This window comes from Corvus kubaryi, unplaced genomic scaffold, assembly GCF_017639235.1.
Source record: "Corvus kubaryi isolate FWS band 111438036 unplaced genomic scaffold, C.kubaryi_AGA036_p1.0 133, whole genome shotgun sequence".
NCBI lineage: Eukaryota > Metazoa > Chordata > Aves > Passeriformes > Corvidae > Corvus > Corvus kubaryi.
The window spans coordinates 2,851,081-2,878,694 of NW_024580667.1; the positions used below are offsets into that span (position 1 = coordinate 2,851,081).

The window sequence follows — 27,614 nt, forward strand, 5'->3', positions numbered from 1 at the left end:
ACAAGAAAACCACCCTTCTCCACGCACACGCACGCACGCCTGAGCAGACGGGAGGGCTACGAGGATGCACCACAACAGCATCCCCCAGCTCCAGCTGAAATCATGCTCCTCTTCTTTCACTCAGCACCCACCACAAGCCTGGAGATGGCTGATTTTGTGGGACAAATGGAAAGGGGACCCAAAACCATAGATTTTCTTCTCAACCTTCTGCCTGCCACACCCAGGACAGACACCGAACGGGCAGGGGGGTGGCCGAGCTCCCCCAGTGCTGCTTCTGCACTCGCACGAAGAGCCGTCGATGGCAGCAATGTCCTTTCCATTCACTGCATAGTACTCACATCCCCTGGTTTGCTCATGGGAGGGGGCAGACTCCGTACTTGCCACTTGAAATCTCACTTGAAACTTGAAGAGATGAGTGGGAGACAGAGAGACAGTAAAACAAGTTGGCATTTAAATTTGTCAATTAAATCCGCAAAGATTCACTACCTTGGATTTTTGCTGCATCACTCCCTAGTTATCCTCTTTCAATGCCTCTGTCTTCCCTTCTGCAACAGCCTCCTGTGCACATGCTGCCTTACAGAGCACCACAGATAATTTTCTGGTTTTTATTAGCTTTCCAAAAACACATGTAGCTGGACTCCTTCACTTCAGCCCCCTTAAAGTTTTATAGGGTGTCTATTGTAAAGCTAACTTCTTCATTCATTTGCTCATACAGGGAATATTTCCTTTGAACAGCAGGCATGTTCTGCTAGAAAAGTCCCTCTGGGAAAATATGAAGCTTTGAGAAATGTTCTGTCCTCCCTCAAAGAGGTCCCATCTGAACACAGACAACTTCTACTGCGATTTGACTATCAATAACCACCCCCTGCTGTACCAGTATCTGCTGAAGCACCGAGCTCTGCAGCCATCCATAACTTCCAGTGAAATGTAAGCAATTAACCCGATTTTAATGTTACACAGGTATGTTACCGACAGTCATCTGTAATTCTTTAACATTCTTCTCAGTGTAAATCACCTCAGAGGTAGGGCAGCCCCTTTCCGAAGGAATTTCAACAAATGCTGAGTTAATAGCCAAGGAGCAGAGAAATAGCTTTAAAAAGGAAAATATACCTCAAGATTTTTCACTAAAAGAACCCAAACAAACAAACAAACCACAAACAACCCAAGACAAAAGCCTTCATTTTAAATTAATTCAAAATGTAAAAAGGCTTGGTAATACAGCTGCCCAAGAGAATGATTCCAAAGAAAATCTTTATGGGATTTTTTTTTTTTAAGGTAACTGAATTTCATATGATTGCACAGGAATAACCAAATATTTCTGCAGATTTGGAGTTTGAAACGCATTTTTGCATTTGAACCCTAATATTTCAGTTGCTCAGAGACCATGTAGGTGCATAGGATCCAAGTGGGTATTGGGTGAAGGAAGGACAAAAACTTCTCTTTCATTTCCTTTCCAAATCCAAAATTCAGTCTTCTGCATTTAGGGTCAAAAACCCAAAAAGCATTCTCCTCCATGTTTGGGCTCTCCCACATGATGCCACCAGTGCACAAGAGTGCACCAGCAGCACACCAATTCCCACTGCATGCACTTTTCCTCTCCCACTGAAGCCATCCCAGAGAACTGCTCCTGCAAAGGGAAGGGAGCAGGCCCAGCTCTATTTTCAGTGTCACCCTGGCAACCGCTTTCCCCTCCATCTGGATGTCACATCAAAGAGAGATCCTGCCACCTCTCAGGTTTAACACAAGCCTTACAACTTCTGGGGAGGTCTCACAGCCTCAGCCCCGGAGACTGGAGAATATCTTCCTGCACACTTCCCTTTTGAAACTTTGGAGCATTTAGCTTTCACACAAAGAAAACCAAGAAAATATGGCCTAGTTATACTTTAAAAATTGGAAATCAAAACAATTAATTTAGGGAGTTTTGTGATTTTAAGTTTATCTTTGGATATTGGAATGCCTGAGGTTAGCAGTACTGCCCCAATTTAGCCCAGAAATTTGAATTTGTGTTTATGCAGCTAATAAGAGAAATAGATTTTCCGTGTGTTTTACTGGAGTGCCTGTAAGGGAGCCATATTGTTTATCCAGCACAAATATCCAGGTTAGTGGGGTGGGAGTTTAGCCTTTCTGCCCCTACGCTCCCAGTGGGAGGCTGGACAACTCCCCCGGAGCAGTGTCTGCTCACCCTCCTTGCCCAGCCAGCCCCAGTCACTTCTGCTCCTCCAGCTTTAGGCTACCCACACCTGACCCCGGTGCTGATCACCCTCAGCCCTCACTTCTCCTGCACCAGTGGCAGCAACAACATCTCTGTGGGAGGGTGAGAAGAGAGGGATTTCTACTGGCATTTTATTCTACATTTATTTTTGTTTTATTGTTGTGTTGCTGATGCTTCAGAAGTCCCAGTCCTTCAGAGCATCCCTTGCTTGTAGAGCCACACAAGCTGGAATGCCTCATGGGGCCATTCAAGGTACAAGGACTGATCCTGAGTCAATCAAAATCAGGAAAAAAAGATATTCACTTGTAATTATTTTCCATGGCCAGAGCTGCACAGTGCAGAGCAGAGAGGACAACATATGGCCTCTTTTTGAGGCAAATGTTGCAGCTGTCCATTGCACAGCCTTGAAGTGCTTTCCACCCAAGCTGCTCATGGTGTTTTGGCCTTGTTAAGTATTATGATGTCCGTTTTAAAAACCTGTGCAACCTGTGGCCCATGGGGCTTCCTACAGCCACACAAATTGTCTGAGATACACTTGAAACTGCAGGGAAATACCATATGCCTTCAGTTCTGTCTTTTCCTCCCATTGGCTGTTCTTTAGTGCATATCTGAAAGAAAAAATAGAAAAAAAAATTATGAAAAAGACCGTAACTCCATAACTTAGGGAAAGTAGTTATTCTCCCACAGTATCAATGAAACACTCCCACAGTCCATCACTGGGTCCACAGCCTCCCATCTGCCACTACTGCCAAGGAAATCAGGAATTACTGAAACTGTAAGGAATTATGCAGTACCAGAGGTGAGAAAGCAGCATGTGTCTTTTGCTACCTGTTAAGGATGGGGACAGGATCTCTGACCAGGTTGCCAGTGCCTGGGAAAGGAAAGCTGACAGGCAACTTCCACATGCCTACCACAGTCACTCCAGGTCTCTGGAGCTGCTTTTGCCCATCCTCAGAGACACACAGAAGTGGGACAAAAGCTGGGTGGGTGGGAGGAGGATGTCTCAGACACCTGAGTATAACTGAGAGGTGCCCAGCTGGCAGTGACTGGTGCTAACAGCAAGTGAGGGAGCCTGTGCTGTGAAGTTCTACTTCTGTGTCACTTGCCAGGGGCAGTGTCTCAGGCCGATGTAACAAATAAACCTTTTTATAGGTGGATCTAGAAGCCTGATCCACATCCAAGCTCTCCATGACCATGGAGGGGTCTCATCTCCCATTAAATCCTGGTGTTTGCATGTGGGTAGCCACTGGATTAGCTACAGGTGCTGTTCTAGACCAAAACTTTACCTCTGTCTAACATCTTGGAAAAAAAAGGAGAAGAAAAAAGACAAAATCAACTTTTAGGGAATTAATTTACATATAGATTATTACTAGTGAAGACAATAGAATCTGAGTGGAATAGGAGATTAAAACCCCCCAGAATTCTCTTGTAAGTACTGAAAAAGTATCCTAAATATACAAAGAAATTTCCATTTAGGATGACATTTGAGATGCACTGCAAGAAAAAAACCAAACCCGAATCAACCTTCCCTGTAAGATCATCAATACAGTTGCTCCAGATTAATGCTGATAAAACTGAAATCTGCCTTCCACCCACGTAAGAAATCTGTGATTAGCAGGTGGGAGATCACACACAGTTTGCAGAAAATTTATATATTTAAAAAAAAAAAAAAATCAGCAATGGAACAGAGCCGGTTGACTTCCCATTCTGGGTTTGTTCCCAATAGCACTTATGCAAAGTTGTGGGTTTTTTCCTCCTTCAGGCAGATTTTGGTTGTGTGAAGCAGCACAACTTGCCCCAGAGCGCGCTGCAGAGCAGCAGCAGCTGCCTGCCACGAGCTGCTGTTCTGCAGGTCCCTGCTCCCCCGAGCATTGCTACAGCCAGGGCAGGAGTGAGCAGCACTGAGAGTGAGATGTGCCACCCCCTTAACGTGGCTCTAGTGCTGGAGGTGGAGAACATGTGGAGGAACATTTTCTTTCGAGCAGAGGCAGATGGAAGCAGGCACTGAACGGAGAGAACGTTTCTGATATGCTGTGCTCCCACAAAACCCACTGAATGTCTCAATACCAGGATTGCACTGAATTTAAAGGAGAGGAAAATAAGTGGAAAAGCAGAATGACTGAAGGGTCTATCAGATCTGACACTCCAAAAATATGGGAGACAAGTGGGAGAAAGGTAAGCCACACTTCACTCCATGTCTGTAAGCAATGAGTGCTGGTGACAAAAGACACAGATCTTGCTCCTGACAGTGACTGGGTCTGATATCTTTGATGTATTTAAGTTTCCAGTTTCTCAAGCAGAACAGGATAGTAGAAATTTAACAATCCCACACTCCCAACACAATGAAACATGTAAGATATTTCTAACAGGTCTGTAACATGAAGGTAGAAAAACAAAGGAGAAAAGATTACTGAACTAATGATTAATCTTGTCACTTGGGATGGAGAGGGGATTGTGATTTAAACACGAGGAAAAAAGACAACTTTGGGGATGGCCAGGAGGACCAAAATCACCTTCAGGAGAGGGACTGGAGATGGGAGAGGACAGTGCTCTGCTGACAGGTGTCTGCTGAAGGAGCCACACCACCAGGCTGTGTGGCTCAGAGGCACTCAGGTGGTCCCCAGCACAGCCAGACTGTCAGCACGTGTAGGGACTGGGCTGGTCAGAAGGGCCTCTAAATGCCTGTATAAAAAGAAAAAAACTATATATATATATATATATATATGGTTTGTTATGTGTTTGGTTTTAGACAGAGAATATAAACGAATGGTTTGGAATTTTTCCTGTGAGGTTCTTGATTTCAGAGACAGGGAGGCTGAATGAGGTTGCAAAAGCCAGTCAAGCACTCACAGGCTTTCTTGCATCTCTGATTCTCTCTCTGGGCTCTGCTCCCCCTTCCTCCTCTGGAGGGGGCCCACCTTGCAGTTTGGGAAACATTGCTGTAGGATAGAAACTGGAAGGTAGGCGAGGAGCTGGAGGCTGTTACAGGGAGTGTTTTAGTTTGACAGGGTAGGAAAAAAATGGAGCAATCTGCAGTAATGGCAAGGGAAAGTTTTGTTGTGCTTGTTTTGCTTTGCTTTGCTTTTTACTCTGTGCGACTCCTTTGCTATTTCATTGAATTCCCGACCTCTCCCTCTCCAGTATTGCTCCATCCCTCCTCAGCCATCCCCTGAAGCCTCCCACTCACACGTTTGTTAAGGATTAATTATTTCCTTTACACTCATCCTTGCCAGCCCTGGCCTTCCCCACATATTCAGAGCTTTACCAAGCTCCTTCACCTCTGCACAACCCAACTTCTGCTCGCTCAGAAACCCCCTGTTTGAGAGACGACAAACCTCTATCCAACTAGCCAGGACCATTCTTTCTTTCCCTCCCTCAGGGCAAATCACCGGCCCAACCTCGAAGCCAGGCCTTCCCTTGACCTTGACACTGGGCATGTGCTGCCACATCACCCAGAAAGTCTCACATCCCTGCCATCGGTTCCACCTGGGCTCCAAAACCCCTTTATTCTTGTTCTGGCCCTGGAAAACTGAAGAAAGCAGCAGGAAATCCTACAACTGGCCTTTATCAGATCAGTCTGGTCTAGGCAGAAGCTGATGCACTCTGTGCTTGGGCAGCCCAAGGGCTCACAGGAATGCTTATCCCAAGGGGTTGCAGCCAAGCTGCTCCAAGGCACTGTGGCCACCCTGGCTGCCATGCAGGTAGTCCCAAGCACTGACCACACTGCAAATTGCAGGATAAACACTCTCCTTGCCCCCCAAAAACCCAACCCAGCCCACCCAACAGGTGGAGTTTGAATAGCTGCAGTTCTGTCCATCACCTGTATGACCAAAGTGCAATGCAGCTACATGAACTATAGCTTGTGTCCAGGGGAAGGCTGGAGGCAGGAGAGGGGAAGACACAAATCACCCAGGCACAGAGAGGAAAAGATAATGAGGAAAGCATGTATTTATAATACTTTTTTTTGCCTGCAAGGACACCTACACCTTACTCACAACAGGAGTGTCAAACACTCAGATCAACTAGAACTGGGGGTTTGGGAGGTGGAATTTTTGTCTGGCTCTTTCCCTTTTAATGAAAAGTGTTACTCCATCTCAGTAGCTGAAACTTAAGGAGCCTTGTGAGAAAGAGGTACCCTCTCCACTGCCACTCAGGATGAATACATTGATTTAAAGACAAAACAAATGTGTTTGTCCTTGAAACAACTGTGACACTGCTGGCTGGAAGAGCTGTTTGCATTTAAAATGGTATGAGAGTGTGAAGTGTGAAAGTTATATATACAACAGAGATTAGAGAAGAGCAGCCTTTCCTCCTTACTAGGAGGATTTTTTTCCCCTTTTTTTTGCCATTTGGAGCAATGCATCACAGGTACTGATCGCGTTCTTCCTTTGCGTCCTGAAAAGCAGGAGGGTGTTTGCCTAAACATGCAAGCACAGAGGCAAGGCTTGTGTATTTTATATAGGAAACTGCTTTTGTTTGCTGCCAGTTGGATACACAATGTGCTCTCTACAGGGGATCAAGATGTAGGGCTGTACAAACACCAAGCAGCAATGCCTTACATAACCGGCCCTGGGGGAGAGCTATGTGTCATGAGGAGAAACAGTTTTGCCAGGAAAGGTAAAACTCAAGAGGCGATGTAGAATTCATGGAAGAAAACAAGAGGCTGGTGGAAAACACAAACCCAAAGGAAACAAACTCTCTGTGCAGATTATCAGCAGGCAGACGGCACAGTCGGAGCAGATTCACAGTCAATTCACTGCTCATTGCAGCGACTGCATCCGTAACTCTTCCCTCGTGGCATTTGCCTTGTTTGCCAGCACCAGGCACATGGGATTAAAAGCACGGGATGCTGCGGTGCTGGAGATGGGACCAGATCTGGGGTGGGAGCAAAGGTCCACTGACTGTGTGGTTTGGGGAAAGGTGTTTACTGTGAGGCTGGTGGGGAACCCAAGGCAGATGCTGTCCCCTGAGTAAAGTGCTGGGCCTGGAAGAACCAGGGATCTTGGGGACCTGTTAATGCACCTTTGCTCCCCACCAGGGAACTCCCTGGCTGTGTGATGAGAACAAAGCACATTGGGCTCCCCCTAAGAGGGCTGTTCAGAAACTCTCTGTTCCCATACAAACCACTGTGGACCTACATGATCAAAATAACCCCAAAATGGCATGGAACAGTGGGTTTTTTTGTTTTGCTCATGAATGAATAGGTAGGTTCCCCCATGGGTGACTTGGAAAGACAGACCCTCTGGGAAGAGAGAGACACTGGATGAAAGAGTGAAACTATCTCGTAATTTGTTGACAACCTGAATCTTTGCATGCAAGAAGGTCACTCACTGCTGGGCCTGCTGAGAATGTGGCCAACTGTAACCAGCAGCTTTTCTAAACCTGAATCAAGAGAGGACAGTGAAAATATCACTGACCATCCCAGGGAGTACCCCGAAACTGCAGATTGCTCCCTGATGCACCAACAACAGCTTCTTGCATTTTAAGCCACCCTATTAATACTTATTTCTCTTTGGGACACTCCAGGATATCAAGTGACCTCTCCAAAGCCTTGCAGACCACATGGAGAGCAGGTACATGAAATCAGCCTCACCAGCACCATCCATTAATTTAAAAAATTAATGAATTAAGACCTAGGAAATTAAGAACATCCCTTCTCCACCTTCCTATTAGCACTGCCTTCAAGGATGATCCCTGTCTATACAAATGTCTTGGAAATGCAGGACACCGTAAGGAGCTGAAGGTCTTAACCAAGACATCAGTAAACATCCAAGCCAAGCCAACCTCAATGTTCTCTCTGATGATGTACATTATTCCTGCCACTTCACTGAGGGTCCTTCACCTGACAGCAAGCACTGGCCGGTGATCACTGCAGAATTCCAAAGAAAAGATGGAAAACCTAATGTAAGCTGGAAGCAGCAGTGAGCTGCTGCACTGTGTCTGCTGCTAAGCAGGGAAATGGGTTTGATTTTTATAGATGTCTTTTGCACTTCAGAAAAGTACTGTAATTGCAGATACCAAACTGAGTAAGAAATGGCAGTTCTGCTGCCAGTGCAGACGAAACGCTCCCCAAAGCCTGTTATTAATAGAAAGGCAGGGGCATTGCTGCAAGATAAAAAGGCCAGGGAGAACTTTTAGCCATTTTCCAATTAGAAGGGGCTGGGGGGGAAGGAAAGTCATTCTAGACATATTCTGAGGTGAAGCAGAAGTCAGATTTATAGCGAACTTGCAGGCTGTGAATACAAATGTCCTGAACACCAAATATCGACTGAGCAGGGACACCCTGGCTGGCTCCCATCCCGGGCCCTGCAGCTGGGAACAGGGAGTGCCACTGCCTTGAGCAAGAGGTCTGTGACCCAGGCTGAAAGCTCTGGAAAGAGGAGGGGAGTTTTGGTGGTGCTGCTGTTGAAAGTAGTAGAGCTTTGCTGAGGGCTTGAGAAGAAGTTGGGAGATACTCCAGATCTGCTCCTACGCCTTCTCTGTCTGTGAAAAATGTTCATAAGACTCAAAGCCTCAGAACTGGCAGCATTTTTTTGGTAGAAAAGTCAACAATTACATCCCAAACTTCCCAGCCCAAAAATCTGAAGGAGATCTGGGGAATAAAAGAATCTCCTTGCTCAAAAGATGCATTGTTACAGTGGGGATTCTGTAACATAACAAATTGTATTTAAAATATCAAAACCACAGAAAAAGACCATACAACAAGCCCTGTGGAGAACAGATGCCTAAACAGAATTTCAAGAATAATTTCTATAAGAAGATAGTTTTGTAAGAAGTGATTTTGCTACTCCTTTGCAGTATTTTTTCTTATGTATAATCTTGCTAAAAAATGAAAATATGGAATTGGCATACCCTCCACCTTTCTCCTAAAACTGCTTTTTTTTTTTTTTTAAATAGGATTAACTGAACCAAATAACAACCTGAAACCCTGCTTTTAATGAACTCTATGGAACCTGAATTCAATTTGCAATCAGAGAAATATTTGATCCTGGATTTGGCAACTTCAATTTATGCTTGCAGGTCAGACACAACCATTAAATCTTTTCCAGAAGTATTTACAACCCTGAATCTGAAATTATTTGTGGTACTGGTTTAAGTGTTTGCAGGATTGGAGCATAATATACTTCTGAAAAAGGATTAATTGTTAATCTGTAAGGAAAAGGAGTTTGAAGTACAATTGCAGAATAATTTTCAAGTGTGCTGTTCTTTGGAGCGTGTAACATGTTCTTCTGGCCAACAAGATAAATCCTGAAAGCGTTAAAGTATTTTTTAGAATTTTACCTCAAAAACTTGATACTTTGATATTTTCTCAGGACCTCGATAAAAGAGAAGTTCATGATTTTAAATATTTTAGAATGAAACCTCAAGAAATTATAACTTATATTCCTTGATTCCTTAGTAGATTGTAAAACTCAAATTGAACCCATGCAAACTGACAATGAAATAGTGACTGACAAAACTGCAAAACATAAAATACACTTTAACCTCCCAATAAAAATCTATAATTATTCTTCCATTTTTTAAAGCACTGCAAATGGATTAGGAACTTGTCGGAATTACAGCTTTATTTCTATCTCCATCAAGGCAGTAGAGTATGACTGATAGGGAGAAATAAGTGTTTCCTAAATTGATAGGAAAACTTTGCTCTTAACATAAAAACGCGATAAAATGGAGAGATAATTTATGTAGTTCTATGATTTAGTTAAATAATTTATCTCTTCCAAGATAGAGATGATATTTTTAAGAGGCTTTATTCCTGTTGAAACAATTTTTGATAACAGATTACATGAGATGCCAACATATCATTAAGGGTCAGTTTTCCTTTCGATGTAAATCACTACAATTCTATCATGGAGGTTATCCAGTATGAGAGGTAAAAAAATATTTGTATAGCTCTTTGAAAAGTAAGTGTTTAATTAGTATGTTTTTATCTTGCACAATTGAGAAAGTATAAACATAATAATTTCAAAATTAAGTAAAATATCAGATGCTCAGCAAATGCTTTTTAATTTATAATAATGTACTTCATCATATACATTAGGTAGCATAACATTTCATCATGGAATAATTTTCAAAATGTATTTTATATTCAAATTCAGAACAATTGAACAAAGTGAAATTTAAAATCCTACTTTTGGGGGAGAAAAACCCAATCAAATCTGTAACAATAAACGTGGATTTTTTTTCATATTTCTCGTTTCAAAATCAACACTATATTTGTTTGGGGTTTTTTTTGTTCCTCCCCTCCATGCTCAGTAATATCCCCTTTTTTAATTCATAGAATCACAGATCATCAGATGAAAAACAGCTAACATAATGACAGGCAAATTGCCAACAATCTTAGGTGGTTTTCACTGCTGAAAATCCTGAATTGTGAACACTCTTAAAACCCATAAATTACTGGCTTGGGAAGTGTTCCACATAGGCTGTAAAGAAGAGGCATGTAAGGGAAATGTAAGGCTTTTTTTCCCCTGGAGTGAATGAATGTCCATTTTCAGATCTGTGCCTCACATTCTTTGATCTGCTCTTTCCTTTATACTTTATATAGTTTAAAAAAAAAAAAAAAAAAGTCCAAATGTAATCTGGAATTGGTTGAAATCCAAACAGGTCACCTGTGCAAAGCTGCCTGTACCTTGACTGTACCTTGACGAGGTCCTCCCCCTGTCTCAGCTATGTGGGAGCAGTTCCCAGCCTCTCATGCAAGTTGGGGCAGTTCTGCATTCCCTGAGCTAAACAAATATTGCACGAGGTACAACTTGATGAGGATTTAGGGATGTTTCAAAAACTGCAGGGAATCACACAGTACCAGTACACCAGGCTGAGCAAAGCATTCCCTGCCTACGTGCACGGTGTTGAGGTGTGAAAGCTGGGGACAGGGCGCTGTGTTAGCCTTGTGTTCACACACAGGAAGGAGAGATTAATGGGAAGGTTTTCCTATACACATATGAGGGACAAAAAAAAAATGTCTTCAGCTAGTAATCTGATTTTGGACTACAACTAAAGAAAAAATTTACACAAGGCATCAGGAATTAACAGGTTCCTTATCTTTGTATCAGTCTTAACATTAATTTGGGGTGCCATGGCTGTGCCATAACAGAAGGCAAAGGCTGCAGCTCAGGTAACCAAACGCCTCCATGCATTGCAGGAAAGTCTGTTCCTGTTAGCTGAGGAGCACAGAGAAGTTCCCATAGCACGTGGCTCCCTGAGGCAGTATTAATTCATCCTAATGATTATTATGGAATGACTATAATAAAAAATGACTAATCATTCATTAATGATTATATTAAGTGTTTTATTTTGCATGGATGACAGCCTTGTACCAGGCAGTGGGAAATATCTGCTACCCTATTGCTGCCTGCTTGTCAGTGTATCAATCTTTATTATGCTCAAGGAAGTGGCCAGCATGAACACTTTACTACAACAGGTAATACCAGGAGCTCTTCCTTTATTTAAAGTGAAAAGTGTTCATCTCCTAGCCCAGAAAGTATTGATTTAAAATCCCACTAATCCTGGTTGGGAAATGCTGTATAATGGACCAACACTTTCCACACAGATTTTGTTAGAATGTCCAGTTAAAATACAGAAAAGAAACCCCGTGATTTCCATATGCTCTTAAAAGATTTTAAGGAAATTATTTTAACATAAGCATTTCTCTTTTCTTTTACTTCTTAATTTTAAATTTCAGCCAATTATCAACAACAATAAGGATGGAGAAAGGTACAAAAAATGTCCTTTTGTCTCTATACACAAATCAAATAATTTTTACTGTATAAAAAATTCCAAGGAGCAAATGCCTTTCTCCAATAGCATTGTCAGAATATTATAGATTTTTCTGGTTCCCTGACGTCTGCACTGCTCCTCTCCAGCATCAGTGCTTGCAAGCCACACTTCCTCTGGTTCAGAAGGTAGCTGGTGAGATAATTGTATTGATTTCCTTCACCCCTCCATGTTCTTGGCTCACCTTCTCCCTCCACATCCAGCTTCCTTCAATTACTTCAGGCAGTCTTTGCTGTCCAGCTCTGACCCTGTTACCCAGACAGGACCCCAGCAGCAGGGTCAGTTCCTCCCTCCCCTCCCACTCCTGTGCCTGATCCCAGCGCTTGTGCAATTCCCTCTGCTGATCCTTGCAAACTGGGAAGGCAATGCTGCCAAAGCCTGTAAAACCATCAGCTCTTCCTCCCCTGAGCCACTTGCCAGGGTGGCTTTCACCTGGGACTGGCTGGGCTGTTACGTGGCTTCCCCTGTTCAGACTCTGCTGAGTCTCATCCATCCGCCTATTTCTGACTTGAAGTGTTTCTCCTCATGGATTACACCACGTTGTGCCTGGCAGACAGACAGTCACCAAAAGGAAGGGCCAAATTAGGGGGCTAAATGCTCAGAAATGACCACTCACAAAAGCAGCAGCAAGAGCTGCGTAAAAAATGTACCAGCCTGGAGACCTCCAGCTTTGGTACTTCAGTTTGTCTTTTTCCTGGTGTTCTTTGCCACAAGGGAAATGAGGAAGGAGTCATAGGCACTTTTACTTTCCATATTAACCAGAGTGGTTAGGGACATTCTTTTTGTTTGTTTGCTTGTTTGGAGGGTTTTGTTTTGGTTTTTTTGGTGGGTTTTTTGGGGTTGTTGTTGTTGTTGTTGATCTTTTCGTTCAGTTTGGTTTTTTTATTTATTAATTTTGAGTGGTCTCAGTTTCAGGGAAGATTTAGTGTGTGGCATAAGATATGTGTGTCTCACACACAGTGGTGCTGCCTTTCATTTGCTACTCTCTCTGGGATCAAAGCTGCCCCTGAGCATGAGATGGTGACAGGAATGGCCTTGCTCTGTTTCTTTGCTGTTGAGAAGCAGGTTTGGGTTTGCAGTTTCCTCTTGCTTCTTTTTTGGCATCTGGTGTTACTGCACAGAAAGCCTCAGCAGCATAGAAATCAGGCAGTTTCTCACAAATTTACATTTCTCATGAAGCTTCATTCCAACAAGATCCCTTATTTATGCAGAAGAAGGATACTCCTGTAGTTAGTGCTGCAGTCCAGGCATTCAGAGCTGTGCTCCAGGCTTCTCATGTGGCTGGGGGATTGTGGTACCACCATGCCCTATCCCTATGTGTACAGAGCATTTTCATATTTCCCCCTGGTTCTGGGAGTACAGCATACCTGGGAGATGCTCTGCTGTCACACTGAGTGCTGTGGAGAGACAGAACTGCCAGCTTGTGACGGGGACTCGCTGGAAAGCTTCCCAATTCTTGCTGGGTTCAGCTAACAGTGGTTTCCTAGTGTTGCACATGAGTATTATGGCTGGACGAGCTTTAAATGACCTGGAGAACAGATTTTTGACAAAAATGTGCCTCTTGAATAGTTCTGTAGTGTGGGTACCACGCTTTACATCCCCACACTATTCCTTTCCTTTGGGGGACAGCAGGGATCCCACAATCCTTGGTCTCCAGCTCCAAGACTGCATGAATATAACACATCTTCCAAACTCCCCATCTGCGGTCACAAAGCCAGAGTCTAAATCATTTGTAAACATGAATTGAAAGCTTGCATTCCTGTCATATGTAATTGTGTTTACACAAATATACCTATGTGTGTGCCCATATATATGCATACATCTTCATGAACTGAGTTATGAAAATATATTTCATCATCTTATAAGACTTGACAGTCAGCAGCTGCCTGGGTGCAGGAATCTTCCTTCTTTTAAAACTTCAGAAGGTTCAAACACGTCTCTGTTTATAGGATATAAAAATAATTTTGATTCTGTATTTCAATGTAGCAAAAAGCTTGACAAAGCTGAAATCTTGTGTCTCCCAAACTCCAAATGCTAGTGAGTCTTTCAAAAGTTTGCCGAAGGAATGCCTGACCACTGCTTTACCTCCCAACCCCCTGTTTTCTACTCCTTTCAGATAATAGACTGACTTTCCTGTTTAGGTTTGAAACTGTAAAGCTGGTCTTTCAACATCAACAGCCTGTATGCTGAATCCTAAGCTTATATTTACTGACCTGGAAAAAAAAAAAATCCCCATTACCTTCTGAATCAGCAGTCATTTCAATGCTGTGCAGAACTCACAGAAGTAGACATGCAAAATTTAACACCAGTGCAAAGCACACGAGGAGCAATCAGGGCTGGAACAAACAGTTTGATGAACCTGAAAGCTTCTTTAGAAGAATACTGATAGTCCATTTGCAAGTGAGAAAACTGCTTGAAACGTCAGTGATTTTTTGGAGGGGGGGGGAGGTTTGTGTGGAGGCTTTTGTTTGTTTTGGACTTCGCTGCAGAAAAATATCGTGTTGGTTTATGTATTTTAGAGTCACTTGTGCGACAATAAGGAATATAAAGCAGTAAATGAAAAGCAGTAAATGCAGCTCCCCATAAGAGTGTAAATGCTTTGAGTGTAAATGCTTTGAGACAGCAAATATAGGAAGAAAGCTGGCAAACTCTAAACATCTCATCTTTTGAGTCAAAGCACTGTGCAGTGCCCAGCATGTGCTCTAGAAGTACCTATATTCCTCACTGGAGGGAGAAGCCCATTCCCACACAGAAATTTTATGCTTGAAACGAGGTGATCTCTGGGGTACAAGTGAGTCTGTGCATAGAAGCTGCCCCCAGTAAGATCCAGACCTGTGACTTAAGCTCCAGGACACCAAGGTTTTACAAACCAATAACGTGAAAAGTAAATGCAGATTTAATAACATTCAAAACCTGAGTTTTGTATTGTAGACCCTGATCAGAACATTCAGTCTCTGAAGTTTTGCTGAGGTTGTGTCTGAGAATGAATTTGCTCTAACTTTTTATTTTGTGGACATCCTCAGGGGAAAAGGGTGAACAGATGAGAACTGTGGAAGTCAGTAAGGTACCACATTAAAACACAGCAGGTCAGAAAGATGTAATTTTGTGCTAGGCTGCTGCAGCATGTAATCATCCTTGAAATGTCTCATTTCTGTCAGGAACAAGTCTACTGTATCAGTGAGTAAAAGAAGTAGGAAGGAACACATCATTGTGAAAATTCAATGTGGTTGATGAGGCACCATAAAAACCCCTCATGTTTAGTATAAACAAACAGACATGACATTATGCCCACAGAAGGATGAGGAAATGCTCCATCAGGAGAAAAGGACATGGAAAGTCCACCTGAAAGAAACAGATGAAAGAAATGGAAACATCAAGAAATGGGGAACAGAGGCAGATGGACACAAAGGTTCTGTTAACGGGCTGGTAAGGGGCAGCCTGACTCTGGGAGTTTACTCTGGAAATTCTGTCACCCAGATAAAGTCCTCACTGAATCAAAACTGGATGGAGTTGATTCCAGTTTTGCATCCCATGTAAAATGGACCTCCAGTTTGCTTCTGGAAGGAGCTTACAGTGTATTAGTCTCTTCTCCCAGCTAACAAGTAATAGTACAAGAGGAAACTGTCTGAAGTTGTACTGGGGAGATTTAGATTGGATGTAAGAAAAAAATTTAGTCACCAAAAGGTTTGTCAAGCATTGGAACAGGCTGCCCAGAGAAGTGGTGAAGCTGCCATCCCTGAAGGCATTTAAAAGACATGCAGATGTGGTGCCTGGGGACCCAGTTTAGTGGTGAACTCTGCAGTGCTGGGTTAATGGTTGGATTCAATGATTTCCAATCTAAATGATCCTATGGTTCTATAAGCAAAATTGCATATGCAGTAATTCAACGGGGGACTGAGTCCACCCTGGCTGCCTTTTCTTTTAACCTCCTCCCTTGTCTCCTTCTCGTCACCTTTTTGTATTAAAACCTTTGGATCACCCATTGAGATATTCCGTAACAGGTGAATTTGAACATGGGGATAAAAACAACCCGTGCTTTGGAAAGAGCAACCCCAGGCATGCTGTGAAAATCAGGTTTTTCCTCCAAAATGAGAGCCTAGGTAAACCCTGCTTATTCCTGTGAGGAGCTCAGAGATCTGACTCTCAGAGCACCCTGCTTGGTGGCTGACAGGGGTGGGTGGCAACCTGGGGTGACCCTGGTTCCAGCCCTCCCTCGCTGCCACACTACCTTGGCCTTATCCGCACTCAGGGCTGCTGTCCTGGTGTTCCCTTCCTGCTGCTGTGGCAGCAGTGGGATCAAACAGAGCCAGTGAGTCAGCCCTCAGAGCCAGGGGAGCTCCATCTCCTGCCAGCCCCACGTAGGCACTCACTGAAGTGGGTCATCCCAGGCCTGCCTGCTTCCCGGGGTGGCTTCTTGGCTTCTGGAGGATGACTCCCTCCTCTGTGCTGCAATGCTCCAACTGTTAGAAGCATCTGCCCTTTGCTGGCACTCAACACTGGGACCTTGGGGATGTGAACTCATTTCTGAGAGTGAATATATTCCAGCCTCTTCCCCTCCACAGCTCCCCATTTTTCCCTTCAGCCCACCTCCCAAAAAACCCCCACCCCAAACCACAATGCCCAAGCCTCTCATCTCTGAAAGAATTGCTATTGCTGAACTGTGAAAAGGAGGGGAAGGAGACAAAAAAAAAGAAGAAATGGTTTCCATGGCAAATTTGCAGGATTTAATCTCAGCACAAAAAGAAGAATTTTAACATTCTTTCCCTGTTTTAGAGCAGGCTGGATAGCAAATGAAATTGTCTGTTGTGTGTTGGCTTTCAAGGGTATCGCACTGATTTATGTCCACAGAGACTTTGTCCCAGTATTTTCTTATTTTGTTCTTCTAATCAGAAAGTTGCTTATCACTGCCCTGTGAAGAAGATGAACATATTTTAAACCAAGAGCTTTGTCCAAAAGCTAGTCAGAAGCCTGCAGAGCTTGCTAGGAAATAACCAAGTTTCTAGAAGTTTCTCCCTTCTGAAACCCACTGTTGCAAGCACTGATATCAATGATATTGTTTCCTATTTGGCTCTTCCATGTGGTACTGGGTGCCTCAGTGGAAATTACCCTTTCTTAAAATGCTCCAAATGTCTTTTCTAAACTGGCTGCAAATATCTGATTTGTTGGTCTTGTGACCCAAGACACATTCAGTGTATGGATATAGAGAAGACTTCATCTCCCCCTGGAACATCAGCAGTGTCGCACTGCTTCTGGCTTCAAACACTTATTTTTTCCCACTCATGTGAATTCAATCAAATTGATCTGGGAGGAGAATGACTTTCTGATTGGCATCAAGTCTGCACACTCTTCAGTTTTGCAAGATATAAACACATCCAAACAAAGCCTGCAAATGATCAAAGATTATTAAATTAATGGATCTTTTGTCTTCTGTTTCTTTCGCTGTGGTGACCATTCTCAAATGTTCCTGATAAATAGCTTCTGTCCCACCCCTCAGCTCCACTTTCTTCTACAAATCACACAAGTTCAGAGCAGATACCAGGAAGTAAATCTCCTAGATATGTTTCCAAAAAAGCAGCACCCATACTGTTGATAAAACCACCTCTGTACTTTGCTGACACATATCCCAGCTTAGCACCCTTTTTATTGAGAAACAATAAAAAAGTGAAATAGTAGGGAAAATACCAGTCTACGTTTAGTTTATGTAAGTGAAGCAAGATTTTTGACTTCTGGTTTTCAGCTGGATTGCTCCTGTTACCCGGAGGGATTTTAATGGAATAGCAAAATCAGTATATGTTTATTTGTAGATAACTAATTGAACAAAAACCTATACATTGAAAAATGCTAAAATGTACAGGTAAAATTGAGTTGCATGAGATCCAGTTCGTTCTTCAACTGTAAGTTCCTCTTCCTTGCTCTTTCCTTGTATAAGAATATTCATGTTTCTATATTATGCTAATTTCAAATATTTTCCTTGAGACCTCTACCATGTTTAGTTAATTGTTAGGTCTCAGTGCACTGAGTACATAGGTATGTCCAAATATCAGCATTAGGGATTTTTGAGGATTCCAGTCCTGCTTGTCCCTACAGAATAACTAATTACATTATGATCTTTGTAAAAATGCGTAGATAAGTTTTTCTCTCCATCAAAATTTCTACACAATGTTCCAAGAAGAAGTAGACCCAACATTCAAACTCAGACCAAAGTTTTTGAACCACCTTGCATTTATTAAAAAAAACTCAGGCAAAACCAAAAGGATTTGTTTGGGCTCTCTTATATGTCCTGAGACACACCTGTGCAGGAAGTAAAAGGATCTGTCAATCCTTATTCTGAGATCAGTGTCTGCACTCCAGGGCTGTTTATTATATGTGCAGCTCCTATAGGTTTTGGTTGAGGTCTGGGTGCTTTCCACCTGTGGAAATTCTGTGTCATTATAGGATTCTAAAGACCTAAACATAAGAATCCTCTTGGCACCACCAGAAAATAAATTGTGATAGAAATGGCAGTTCCTGCTCTAAAGTACCCACAGTTAAAGTTTGGGAGTTTTCTCTTTTATTTTCCAAAAAGAAACAATACAATAATCCTAGATAAGTAGGTATTACCCTTTTTTACAGATAAAGGTAGAATTTGCTGCTTCTTATGAATAGTGAATACCAATAAGTAGAGCATAAGCACATGCTTGTTTTATTGTTTAGACTTCTAAAATGCTTGTGAAATTATATATACATGTACTTTTAATTCCTCTGTTGCATTTTTTCAAAAGTTTTAATAAAAAAGCCTAATCAACAGTACATAAACATTCAACAGTGTTAAAATAGCAGATGCACAGGTAAAGTTCATGTTAAGGTGAAAATTTTCAATGAAAATTTATGACAGAGGCACCTTAATTCTGTTGAGTTGGCTCAAGAGCTGCTCAGTCTTTTGAGGAGCTTATTCTAAATCTAACAATTTAAACCTAAACAGAAGAGATTCTGAGAAAGATCTTCGGCTAAGAAAGGAAAGTGTTTACAACCCATCTTAATCGGAATATAGTGAAGATGGAATCCATCTGGAAATCATTTGTCATTACACTTCCACCTCTAAACTTTTTTCCCCACTAGCGCTGGTGAAAAGAAAGAGAAAATAATTTCATATCAACAAAACATGTTGTTACAACAGGTTTGGGTTTTTTTCCATTACATTCCCAATATAGAGAAGCTTTCTTTGGCCCTGTTGCTTGCGAGTCACAGACGGTGAAGTGGAAGATGTAAAACTCCATCAGACACAGTTCTCTGAGGATCCCTGCACACGTTAGTCGGCACATCAGCTAATTATTTTTGCAGATTAATCAAATCTGCGTTTGTCCTGAGCTCAGTGCAAAGCTAAGTCCTGCTTATAGAGATCCTGATGATTTCGTTTCCTTCAGCACACCCAAATTCACACGGTGGCTCTAGAAGGAATTTTTAATTGCTGGTAATTGCATATGAGCCTCCTAATGAGTCAGATGAGTTCTTGCTTTCCTACTGCATTCCAATGAATTCATCTGGGTGTGGGAGCTGGGGAAAGCTTGTTAAATATAGAGCCCTGGCACTGAGAGACAAATGCAATGCTGCAGGACTGCTGCTATTTCTTAAGAGTTTGGGCTGGGTGAGGGCTGTCCTCGTTAGCACTTTGTAGTCTTTCATAAATTTCTTTTCTAATTCAAATAGCAGAACTAGAGAGCATTAAATATGCACTAACATGATTTACTTGCTGCCTTCATTTTCATCTTTAGAAATACAAACACTTGTGTATTTGTAGGTCTCTTTTTCAGACAGATGCCAGTACCTGTTTTCTAGGCATGTGCATTAAAGGTTAATCTCATTAAAAAGCCTATGAAGTACGAAACTTACAGGAAAAACTGGAAAAAAAGTATACTCATTAATTACTAAACTGGCTTTGCTGAATTTTTTGCAACAGAGTGCTTCAGAGCAATTGCAATGCTTTTTCTTGGTGCATTAAATACAGCCAACATTAATTGAGTAAACAAAAATCAGACCTTGAAAGTGTTCTTAGGAAGTATCATCATCTGTCATCTTTGTCAAAATTACAGCTGCACAGCATGTATGGATCTCTACATGTACTCTCATCTACAAATGCTTCTTGGTGCACATATTTCTGGAGGTGATATACATTGATTTAATTCATGATTCTAAGATTTTCTGGCCAGTCTCCGTCCACATCCACACACAGAGAGTACAGTCCATTTCTCAGTGTAGCTGTGCTTAATTCATGGTCAAAATGCAAGTAGGGCTGATTCAAAAAGCAGAGTATTTTCACCTCTATATGAAAGCTCTGTAAGAGCTCTCTGGGCAACCTCTGACCACCATCCAAGTCACTGGACTTCCAGTCTGACATCCACCCAGCTGGAAGGCTGCTTTTGCAAGTGCCATTTGCTGACGACACCTTCTATTATGTAGCAGTGAATTAAGTCTGGAGATTGCTTTATTTTTTAGGAAGAAGTTTCAAAGAGCAGAGAGCACTGCAACAAAGGAACAGCTACCCAGGAGTGAGGTCCATGTTCTATACTTCAGAAATGTCTTTATGATAGGAAATCTATCAATTTGATGTGAAAAATATGTCAAAGTCGTGTTCTGTTCTCCAGCAGTAAGGCCTGGCCACGGCATACCCTCAGTCATACTGTGATGAAGAACATTTCTGGTTCTTTTTAAACAACATGCTCTAGCTAAATTGTCAGGATATAGATAAAATTTACCCAATGATTAATGCATGCTATACCAGCTTGGTAACATTTCAGACCGCTCTGTACTGAATAACAAATCCTATAGATTTCCTTGCAACAATTAAAAAGGGGCCACAGAAATTTAATTATGGCCAAAGTCGGATTATTAGTGGTTAAACAGGCTAGATTCCTGGGCTTAATTTTGTTACTTGTTCAGAAAACACTGCAGAAACTAGTACAGGATGTAAATGAAGAGGGCAAGCAGGCATTCAAAAGGAAAAAGAGTTCAGGGTGTTTCCCGTGTTTTTAGTTGTAATCCTTTCTTTTCCATGGAGCCGCTGCAGTGGCATGTGATCTATAATGGCTTCTCAGAGGCTGTATCGATATTTGCTGACAGCAGAGTAGGATGATGTGAGTGTTCCAGGCTTCAGGCTCTGTCAAGCAGCACCTTCTTTCCACTTTCCCTGAGCTTGGGTTTATCTTCACCAACTTGTCCCTGTCTCCTCTCCTTGTTCATGTCACTTTCTTCCCACACACATTGGTGCTGACTATTCAGTCAGTCCTAGCCGACAATTCAGGATTTCCAGCCCCAGTCTCCTCATTCAGCCCATTCTTTCTCTCTCATTTTTCCTTCTTCTATCCCTGCTCTCATGTACAACTCACTCAAACACACACTTTACACCCATGGTCCATCTCTCTTGTTCCCTATCTGACCTGCCTCTTTCCTCCCCCCACCATATCTTGACTTCTTCTCTTTTCATCTGGTAATGCAAGATGTGATCTGTCCATCTGCATTGGGCTGTTCTCTCCTCTGACAGAAAATGGAGTTTGGGATTCATGCCCCATGAAACAGTTGTATAAACTACATCACTATGACAGCATTTCTTGGAATCAGGCCCTGCAGTAGTAGAAGTCCTTGAACCTTGCTCATGACTATCCACTTTTTTCCCCCATCTCTTGGAATAATGTGCCTTTCAACTCCATGTAGCTTTACATTCTCCTGAATGCTTATTATTCAGCTGTATTTTAAGTGCTCTTCCAGTTTTCCCTCTGCATGTGACCACCCACTTCTCCACCTACAGTCTCTATAATGTGATTTCTATCTGCTGTAGCTTATAACAGTTTAAATTATGCTAATTTTATTCAGAGATTAAAGTAAAAATCAGTTTGACTATTATTCTGCCCATATACTGTACCAGTGCTGGTAGTTATTCACTTCAGAAATGAACATGGCTAATAAGATAAGAAAATTACACTTGCATACAGTTAGTCAGTTTCATATTTAATTATCAAGAAAAAAAATTATTTCCATGTCTTCTTCTTGAAGCAAAATTAACCCTTTTGCCTCTGACTATGCTCACTGTTGAAACTCCAATTCATACCACGCTAAGTGCCCTCTCTAACACGTTGAGATTTGATTTCCTAAATCTCTTAGGCCAGTTCAGTAAATATTTTTTCTTGAAATACCATGGGCAAACACATCTACATGCATCACTGTAGGCCATGGAGGCCGTGCCTTGGCAGCACACACAGCAGGGAGCACACTCCCAACAACCTCATTCCTTATAAAAGCACGAGAGTTCGTTCAGCAAAACATTTCCTGGTCTAATTTTGTTAACGTGTCATGAACAGACTGGTCTCCAAATCACTCATAAATTTAAGATTAAACTTCTTAAACATTTACTGTGGCAACAAAAAAAAAAAGTGCTTTCAGGATTTAAGATGGCCATGATATGCTGTCAGAAGGGGCCAACACACTCCCACTCTTGCTATAAATAACGAACCAGAACACAAGTACAGGCTGGATTTAACTGAATTTCTTCAATCGCAGCAAAGTACACTTTGCTACATGGTGAAGAGACAATGTGTCACAACACATTTTGCATAAAGTGAAGAATCTATCCATGAGAAACACTTCTGTTTTGGATTTCCCTCCAGCCAGCACCATGGCAGGGTCCCTCTTGCTAAAAGCTGTCTAAATCTCCATCTGAAGCAAGTGGACACCACCTTGCAGAGGGAAAGAGAGGCTCAACCATCCATACGCAGGTGGAGTTTGCCATGTGGAGCTTCACTCCCGTTGCACATGGATGGGCAGAGTGCTCCAAGAACTCCTGAACTCACCTCATGTCTCTGACAGAAGTTCAAAATATGTTTTAAACCCTTTGGTTAGTTTTTGATAAAACCACAGGTGAGGGAAGAGAACCAATTCTGCTGAAAGGGGTTAATTTGGTTTGTGCATCACCTTTGAGAATATGCCCCTGTTTTCAAAAAGCATTTGTCAGCAGTGGTGAAAGCCCTTCTGCCAAACCAGCATCCTGTCCTGTGAAAGACAGTTCAGGGGCAGACTAGAAGTAAGAGCACTTCTGGACATCATGTGTCCGAGGGCTAGGATACTTTCGGAATATTGGCAATAAAAGTCAATTTGCTTGTGTTGATTCACTAATATCTGAATGCTCTTGGTTGCAAATTGCAAATTTATCTCTCTGTGACTGCAGAGTTTAATCCACCATGAGCAGCTCAAACGTTCAGCCAAGTCAGTGCAAACCAGCTATTCCATTTAGTCTTTTGACAGCATTTTACAACCACACCTAATTGCTACCAAGGATGTAGGGCAATGGAAAATCAGTCATAACTACTACAGATGCTCTGCCTTTCCTGTTATTGGACTTTCTTTATTTTGTTTATGTTGTGACTGTTTCTGACCTTGCAAAATTTATTTCTTTATCTAATACTCAATGTGTCAATATGGTCCCTATACTTTGATGGGCCACAAGCTACATGTCCATAGTCATATTAAACACTACAGTTTAAGTTACTTAAAGATTTGGTACATTTTTATGGCAATTCAGTATATTTGTCTCAAAAAAAAATCTGGAGAAGTCATACTGTTTTACACTCCCTTTTCCAGCAGATTTTAATTTTTAATATTTTTAAGCACACACACATACACACACACACACACACACAGAGGTAGATTGTTGTCCTCCCTGTCAACAGAAAGACTTATGGGTGAAATTTGCATTTTATCACCATTGGAAAACCTACAGTGCCCTTGCCTAGAACATCAGGAACATCTAATCCCTTAGCACATGCAGGAGAACCTTTTTTCGCAATAGCAAAACCTGGCTCTCTGCCTGGGAGGTTGAATTTCTTTCAAGCTAGCATGCTTGTGGGGATTTAAATACCTGATTTAGTGTTTTTATGTTTCTTCTTAGTGCATTGAAAGTGTTTCTGAGCACGTGACTGACAAAACCAGCAAGAAATTTGGATGCCCTGCATTTAAGAGATGCAGACATGTTACAGAGTAATATCGGTTTTATAATAGCTACGATTTGTTATTCTGGACCATTGCAATTACTGGGAAAAAAATTGGGAAAAATGTGTATTTATGTTTATGTAGTACACCCAAAGATGCACAGCTGGGGTGGTGCCTTGGCATGGAATTACTCAGGTGGAGGGAACACCTTCATTTGCTTAAAGCACGTATTTGTCCCAGCCTTTTCCCCTTGGGTCTTCTCACTTCTGTGACTTCCTGGACTTCCAGGACTGCTCAGCACCACCTTGACTGTCTCACTGTACCACATCTGCCTCCCCACAGGGGTTCTTTCTTCTACCCTCCCCCTTTCTACCTGCTCTAGTGGAAGATGTCCATGCCCATGGCAGGGGGTTGGAACTAGATGATCTTTAGGGTCCCTTCCAACCCAAACCGTCCTATGATTCTATGAATGGCAGTAAAGCAACCACGTTTAAATACAGTTATCTCACAGCAGTGACATTATATCTCCTTTCTGACATGACCTGTTCAGTGTTGCTCTTCAGGAAAGAAGTTCTGTTCTCTCCTGGTTCATCAATAAGTAGCTTTGTATAAATCATTCCCATTAATGATTATGTCTTCATGATCCAGAAACCTCAAAATGAAGTGTATGACAATTTTTCTGTTAACAGGGTAACAGGTTTTACAGTAGCAGCACCAACTGGAGCCTAAATGAGTGGGTGGGAATAGGCAGAAGTCTGGTCCCATGATCACTGTGGCAGTGCCCATGTTCTAACTTGGCTTTATCTACTAGGAATCAGCCAGTCTCTTTAAGTCCTGGACTTAGTTTTAAATGTATCCATTTAAGCTTCCTTGGATCTCTGACACTCAATAAACCATCTGCACTGCCTTTGAAGAAAAGCATTAAACCCTTCACTCTAGAGGGAAAGTCAAACTCTGCATCAAAATTAGCAATGATCAGCTGTGGTCCAGACCTGAATTACACTCAGCTTTACAAGAAATCAAGACTGGGGCTCTGAAAATGAAAAAAACTATTTGCTGCTCTGCAAAACTAAACACCTTGGTAGATCTGAAATGCTTCAATGGAATGGACTGTCCCTGGGCTCCACCCCATCACAAAAACCTCAGCTGGGCACTGGGATCTCTGCTCTCCTGGCACCTTCATTCTGGTCTCTTTCACAATGCTGCCACAGACGCTCCATATGCACAGAAAGAAAGAGAAGGCTCAGGCTTGGCAGAAGATTGAGCTGGACAGGGCTCTTTTCTGCTGACGAAGCAACAAAATGATTTGTTTTTGCCTGAAGTAATGATTGCAGTGTCACAGAAAAGCAACTGGTGCCAGAAAGTTAATCATCAGACCCTTTGCACACTTGCTTCCCACACCCTGAAAGTTCAGCTCCCTGTGTTAGTGCAAGCTCCTCATATTGCCATTGCAACCATGAAATCAGTTAACCTGATGTGACCATTCTGGATTTTACCATCATTTTTTCTTTGATATGTCTTAGCTGCAGTCAAGGTATTGCCAGGTAAATGAAATCCACGTTGCTGCATCACCATTGAACTGCTCAAATTAAAATACACTTCAGTATTTTATTTTGTTATCACACCAAAGTATTAATTACCAAGCTCATGTACAGATCCTCAAATGGAAATCAACACAGCCACTTCTCATATAGACACAAAAAAATTACTTGTAAGGTTTATATAGTTAAATGGTACAGAAATCCTGACTACCACTTAGGAAAGGTATATCTGGAAAGGACTGGAAACACAGGAAAACCTGCAAATCTTGCACGTTGAAAGCTCAAATCTTAATTATTCTTACTTAATGATATCTCATAGCATGACTCCATGCAGCTGAGGAAATAAATCCCTTACCTCCTTATGAGTCCAAGAATAGCTCTTCCTGCACAGAGCAATTGATGAGAGCCTTGCCCAGATTAACGGGAGTGCTTTCTAGAGCACTCTGCTTGGAGGATCTCATCTTTCCAGTACTTGTTATGCTTGTCTGAACTCTTGTTTAACTCCTTTGCTGTTCTGCATTTCCCTCTGAAATATTGATTTTGATCAGAGGCCAGAAAGAGGGTGGGGTTTTCCAACACTTGAGCCATGGCAGCTGGGGCTGCAAGGATTAAAGACATCAAGGAAGAGGGCGTCCACTTCTCCAGGATCAGCACTTCACTGCCACTGCTGGGAGATTTCATAAATATTCACAGCCATTAGCTAATTACAGACGCTTGAATCAGCTCCCATTTTGCTCCTCTTTCGAAAGGTCTTTCTACACTCATTTCCCTTGTCACAGTTTGGATTTCTTGTCAGAAAAGTCAATAGTAACGAAGTTAAGGAAGAAGTTACAAGCCAGATCAATCCCTATCACTTTGTCTTTTGAGACAATTTGGGGAGCCCTGTGTGGGCTGTGCAGCCAGAGCCCATGGGACTGAGAAGAACACTCGTGGGGTTAAGGTTCAAGCACAGCCTCCACCCCTCCCAGGCTTCAGGTTTATTTCAGTGTGTGTCTACACCAAATAACACAAATTTGGAAAAAATCCTCCAGCTACGTTCCTCCTACACAGCTTTAGATGACATTTGCAGCAAGGAAAATATACAAATTAACTATAAAAGCGTATCTCCTATCCCCGGAGATCACAGGCTTGGTTTTCCTTAGCAAACCTACAGTTCTTTCGGACACTGAGAAGAGCTGGATGCAGCTGCAAGTGGCTATTTCACATCCAGTAGTGGATGCTGAGTTCATCCTTAATGAACAAAACCACACTCCTTCCTCCCACAGGACTTCCCAGCAGGAGATCTGCTGTGCAGCAGGACCAGAGGCTCTCCCTGATGTGCCCTGGATGACACCCATGTTATCACATCTTCTTTTCCGACAAAGTCAAATCCTTGGGTAATTTTTTGGGGGAGATCGTTTTAATTCAGAGCTGCAGCCAGGCACGCAAAGGCTGCAGTAAAGAGGAGTGCAAGGTGTTGAGCTCAGCTCTCTGTCAGGCTGGACCAAGACTACAAATTCAAACAGGTCTGAAAGCTCATCTGGGATGGTCTCGGGACATTTGGACAGGAACAGCTTGTACGTCCCCTGGTAGGCAAAAGTAGGTCAACCAGTATCACCAGAAAAATAAACATTTGGGTGTAGCAGTCTTCTTCAGGTGTATGGAATCACTTCCAGTGACATGACTGGACAAAATTTGGAGATTTAGCAGTTCTTCCAGCCTAGGATACATGTGGCATCAGTCATGGTTAATCATCTTAACTGCTGTACAAACTTCTCCCTTGCTTGAGGCTAAGATAGGTCTGGAAATCAAAATGTGCAATGCGGTTTCTGGTAACATTTGCCCCTCTATTGTGTTTTCTTCACCTGAGACACACAAAGCATGCATTAAACATGAAACAGTTGATCTTGGCAAGGTCTTTTTGATATAGCTGAATACACTCATGATTTTATGCTGGAAGCTAGGGCATGGATAAGGTGTAGGGACTGGCTATTGTCACATACTAGTACAGACAGGATATCTGTCTGTTTCATTATAGTTATTTAACAGCAAGTTTTTAAGTTTTTCTTTACTGTTTTATCCATAGGCTTATCTGCTTTCCATGAGGAGTTTCCATAGCTCTCCTTGAGCTAGCTTTAAACTAAATAGCT

General features: G+C 42.2%; 1 long non-coding RNA gene across 1 annotated transcript; it reads right to left on the bottom strand.

Moving 5' to 3' along the window:
* LOC121667530 lies at positions 1-27,247 on the bottom strand. Its single transcript, XR_006017091.1, has 3 exons — positions 25,841-27,247; positions 2,768-2,820; positions 1-402 (listed from the first exon to the last, which is right to left on the bottom strand). It is a non-coding gene; the product is annotated as an uncharacterized LOC121667530 (long non-coding RNA).
* Between the last annotated feature and the right edge of the window lie 367 nt (positions 27,248-27,614).